Genomic DNA, 5,591 nt, shown 5'->3' with positions numbered 1-5,591 from the left:
GGAGGGAGCTATAGCTGGGATACAAAGTGAATATTAAAAATGAATACACTAATATAAAAATAAAAATTTTAAAAAAGAAAAATTGTCATGTTTTATATTGTGATATTGATATTAATATTAGATCTTGGGGATGAACAAGAAAGGAAAGGTTATGGCTTAACAGCGATGTGTTTGTATGTCAAGGTGACAAGTCAATTGTGCTTGCTAGTTTTGTGTCAATTTGAATATGCTAGAGTCATTTGGAAGAGGGAACCTCAAATGAGAAAATTCTCCCACCAAATTGGCCTGTGTAAAAACCTGTGGTGTATTAATTAGCGACTGATGTGGGAGACCCCATTTTATTTTGAGTGGTGCCTACTCTGGGCAGATGATTCTCATAATGCAGCAAGAATTAATAAAATCAAGATCCAGCATTTCTTCCCAACCTCTGCATCAGTCCAAACCTTCAGGTTCCTTTCTTGCTTAAATTCTTGACCTAATTTCCTTGGATAATGGACTACAACCTGTAAGATGAAATAAACTCAAAGACTCAACATCTAAAGAAAATTTCAGACCAATCTCCCTGATGAACATTGATGCAAAAATATTGAATAAGATACTTGTAAACTGAATTCAAGAACACATTAAACACATCATCCACCATGATCAACTAGGCTTCATCCCAGGGATGCAGGGATTATTCAACATATGAAAATCCATCAATATAATCCACTATATTAGCAAACTGAAAGAAAAATATCACATCATTGTCTCATTAGATGCAGAAAAAGCCTTTGAAAAAAATCCAACACCCCTTCATGATAAAAGTCTTGGACAGATCAGGGATACAAGGCCCATGCTTAAACATAATAAAGGCTACATACAGCAAGCCAATAACCAACATCAAACTAAATGGAGAGAAACTCAAAGCAATCCCACTAAAATCAGGGACAAGACAAGGCTGCCCACTCTCTCCATATCTCTTCAATATAGTACCTGACACTTTTGCTAAAGCAATAAGACAACTAAAGGATATCAAAGGGATACAAATTAGAACGAAGTTGAAGTATTGCTAATTCAGATGATATGATTGTATACATAAGTGACCCCAAAAATTCAACCAGAGAATACCTGCAACTGATAAACTTTAGTAAAGTAGCTGGATACAAGATTAATTAAAAATCAGTAGCCCTCCTGTAAACAAATGATAAACGGGCTAAGAAAAATTAGAAAAACCACACTCTTCGCAATAGCCACAAATAGAGTATCTAGGGATAACTAACCAAGGAAGTTAAAGCCCCGTATAACAAGAACTTAAAGTCTCTGAGGAAGGAAATTGAAGATGGAAAGATCTCCCATGCTCATGGGTAGGAAGGATTAATATGGTAAAAACAAAGATTTCTTATGCCATCTTGAACTAACTATTTTCTTGGGGAAAAAAAATTCTCTCTGACAAGAATTTTGTTTTTTATCAACGAGAACATGGTAATAGTACAAGCTACATATACTGAACTTATGATAAATAGACTGTGAGTTACTTAAATCCAAGATCCATGACTATTTTTGTCACCATGACCTTCTAGTTAACATCATTTTCAGCATACAGAAGTTGCTCATTAAATTTCTGGGAAAAAAGGTGGGGAAGAAAAATGACAGCATTAAGTCCATTACCACTGTCTCACTATTTGCCAGTTAACCAACTCTAGATTCAGATTCAGGCTCTGCTCTCATCCTTCTCCCTCCCATAGGTAGGTGGAGCATCTTTCAAATATGTAGGCAGGATAAATAGGAGGATTCATTGTCCATGAAGGACAGTCTGATCCAGAGCCACTGAGTATATCTGCACTAAGCCTCACCATCTCTGGCCTCCAAGTGGCTCTCTGATTGGCCTGCTTCTGCTGCTGTTCAAGGCAGCACAACGCCACCTGCACAGGCAACGGTTGTTCACAGCCCTCAGCAGTTCCATCTCTACCCTCCCACTGACTTTTTGGGCATTACTTGGAGGTAGGAAGAAGCAGAATTGGGAAGGGGGTGATCTAGGGCTTATAGATGATCTCTTTAAGGGTATAATCATGGAAAAATTGAGAATACAGAAACTGAAGGTGAACATACTCTTCTCAGCACACAGTGTTGCTTATTTTGTGTGTTTTGGAGGGGACAGATTCAGGGCCTCACATGTGCTAGGAAGGCCTCTACCAGTGATACACAAAGCCTATCGTCTGACAGGCATGTGACCTCTGTAGAAACCCACCTTTACTGTCAGTGTAGGCAAATCTCAAATAATATGGAGCGCAGGGTTAGTTCCGCTGTTTCTAAACTCTATTTCATAATCCTTCCTTGCACCCATCTGTTTTGTGTCTTACTAGCCCTGCACTTCCAGGGCTGAGGTTGGTCTTTTTGAGTCCCCTCTTAAGTTGGAGCACCTGTAGTATTCCAACTGCTCTCAAAGAATCAGGCTTTTCAAGCTAGGCTTGGTGGTGCACGCCTATAATCCCATTCAGGAAGGAAGAGGGCATGGTGGTGCACAGCTATAATCCTGTTCAGGGAGGAAGAGGGCGCAGATCTCTGTGAGTTTGAGGCCAGCCTGGTGTACAAAGCAAGTTCAGGACAGCAAAGGGCACACAGAAAAACCCTGTCTTGAAAAACAAACAAAAGGAATCAGACTTCTAGACATTTCCATGCTCAGTCACTCAATGTTACCCTCTTTGCCTAGTCCAGAGTCTGCCTTCAAACAAAAACAACATTGTGGTGGACTCCTTGTCCTGTTGGGTCCACTGTCTGTGGTGAAAATAGACAAGACGTTCAGGAGGTGTCAGAGCACAAGAAAAGAATTGATTCTTCTGTGATGGCTGTACAATGTCGAGAGGAATTTCCCCAAAAATGGTGACTTAGGGCTGAAACCCTAACAATGACAGAAAAAAAAAATGAGGGAGATAGCAGCCTGGTGTTTTTCAGCTACATGACATTGACACTTGAGGTTCTCCCCCCCCCCCCCCATTAAATAGGATCTGTTTGTCTTCCAGTTCTCCTAGCATGAACTCTGGATTATAAATTCCTTGGAAGCACACTGTCTACTCCATGTACCCCAGTGCCCTGCAGAGCCTCTCATAAGCATAACTCAGGAAAGAGGGAGAAGAGCAGCCTGAGGGCTAGAAGGTCAGCTCAGACCCCCTGGCCTTCCGTACCTTAAGGTGGAAGGCCAGAGCTAAACCACTGTTTTCTAGGAGGCCAAATTATGGCCAGCAACCCACTCCATATGGAACTATAAATACTGGCCGTAGAGAAATGGCCAAAGCCTAACAGGTAAAGTTTAATTGTACAAAATGTTTTATTAATAAGTTACAGATTCGTTCTTGATTTGAGACATTATGACCTATTCGTTGACACAGTAGTTACCAGCTAAATGGCACTCATTTTGGAGCCAGCAGATGACAGAAGTAATAATATTTCTCTAGTGACATTGTAGTTATACTGACTGTAGAGACTCACTAGGTGGATAATTTTTATCTATGCAAGTAGTAATTTGGTGATACTTAATGAACTCTCAGCTTCTGGTGATTTATGGCAACTGCCGCCCTAAATTCTAACCCTTGTCATACTGTCATTACGTCTATTATTGCATAGGTTAAGAGGAACAATGAGTGGTGTGTGCAACTAGGTAAAAACAAAGGCAGTAATCCGGAACAGGAGTTGCAGGCCGCAGACTGCCCTGTGTGTTAAGATCAGAAAAGCAGCTTGCTACTGTGCTAAAAAGCATCTTCCCAGGTGTTTGCAGGGTCGAGCTGAAGGGATCGCAGAGAATCAATACCGAAGTCAAGGGCACCCACTGGACAGTCCCTCCAGTGGACTAAAATGCAGAGAAGTTTCAATGATGAGTGTGATGAGAGAATATAAATCAGTGTAACTCAAGCAGGATGGCTCTCAGCTATTGTCAGGATAGACTAACCAGCATTCACCTTGCTAGAACACAAATTCAGGATGCATTTGCTTAGTGGTGGTCCTCGTTCCTCAGAAGGAAACTGACATAGTAGTTATTAGTGAATCCATCTCTGACATTCATTCATGTGTTCACCCACTGACTGTACAAGGAACATTTTGTATATGTCTGCCAAGCTCAGCTCTTTCCAGTTTCTCATTCCCTCCAACAGGTGAACCCTAAAAACCCTCTGCAATCCCTGTTATGCTCAAATGGACCAGGAGGACACAGGGACTAGCCTGTCACAATCAGACTCTGACAAATTTCATTGTGCATGCCACACAACCCTGACCTAAAAAGCATAGTCGTGAAGTGTCAGTGCAGAGAGAAAAGTAATGTTCTGGCCATCACGTGGACCTGGGCTGCCTTAGGGAAAGGAGTGTTCCTGGTGATTTGCGCCTTTTTACTAGTTTCTACAACAGGTTCTGCTACATAATAGAGCCACAATACTTGATGAATAGTGAAGTGATGTGTAGAAATAAAGGACTCAGCGGTCTGGGGATCTGTGGCCTTCTGCACTGTGGCTGCTTTCTGTCTCTTGAGTTCTACAAGACTCCTCTGACTCCAGCTTTATTTCTTCCTTATTCTTTCATGTTTCTTGCTTTTGACCAAGATTCTATCGCTCTTGCCTCAAACATAGTGAAAACTCACTCATTTACTCATGGATTCCTCCCTTCACGTACTCATTTCTATAAAAATAAGGATTGCTGCAGACAATGCTGTATGTTTGGCCGAGAACCCAAACATGACAGATTTAGGGGCTACATTTGCCACAACAGAACAAAAGATACTCAAGAGCTGTGGGAACAGAGGGAAGAACACTGTGGCCTGCACAGGCTTGGATCTAATACTATCACAGGGATATAGCATTTAGCATCAGTGTCCTCATTCTTCCGGAAAACGAGATATGTTAACAGTCCATCTTCTCACACAGCATTACCTGGGCATCACAAGATAGTATCGGCTTGGTACGACAAAGCCACTTCCTGGGTTGATAAGACAACAGAAATGTCTCTCACTGTGAAGTCTAGAAGCTTCTGGTTGGGATGGCTTTTCCTCTGGGCTCTAAAGAGATTTCTGTTGCAGACCTGTTTCTTTGGTTTATAAATGGTCATCTTCTTACTCTGCCACTTCATACCTTATCTCCATGTATATTGTTGGGTCCAAAATTCCTGTTTTCCTAAGGAGACATGCACACATACACATAGCTCTAAATAAGATGTCTCCATCAAATGCCTCCTCTCAGAGCTCAGGGAACACAGAAGAAGAGGAAGCAGAAAGAGTGGGGGAGGCAGAGGGGATGGAGGACACCAGGAGAACAAGGTCCTCTAAATCAAATGAGCAAAGCTCATATTAATGAAGCAGCAACCACAGGGCTTACGGCAGTCTGCACCAGGTTTTTTGCATATATACTGTGGCTCCCAGATTAGGGCTTTTATGGAACTCCTGAATGTAAACGAGCGGATCTCTGATTCTCATGCCTCCTCTTGAGGCTCTTTTATTTTTCTGTAGGTGTGGCTTGTCCAACTTTGATATGATGGTTTTCATTTTATCTTGTCATAATTTTATTTTGGAAAGAAGAAAGAGAGAAGGAAGGAAGGAAGGAAGGAAGGAAGGAAGGAAGGAAGGAAGGAAG

At 41.6% G+C, this 5,591-nt stretch overlaps 1 protein-coding gene across 1 annotated transcript in view; it reads left to right on the top strand.

Moving 5' to 3' along the window:
• The window catches only part of Asb3 (ankyrin repeat and SOCS box containing 3), a 65,829-nt gene that overhangs the window by 55,893 nt on the left and 4,345 nt on the right, over window positions 1-5,591 (top strand). The gene's annotated exons all lie outside the window — the stretch shown is intronic.

Source organism: Psammomys obesus, unplaced genomic scaffold (assembly GCF_907164565.1).
Source record: "Psammomys obesus unplaced genomic scaffold, mPsaObe1.curated_primary_1811, whole genome shotgun sequence".
Lineage (NCBI taxonomy): Eukaryota > Metazoa > Chordata > Mammalia > Rodentia > Muridae > Psammomys > Psammomys obesus.
The sequence above is the reverse complement of the archived record's forward strand: the minus strand, read 5'-3'. Positions and strand labels throughout refer to the sequence as shown.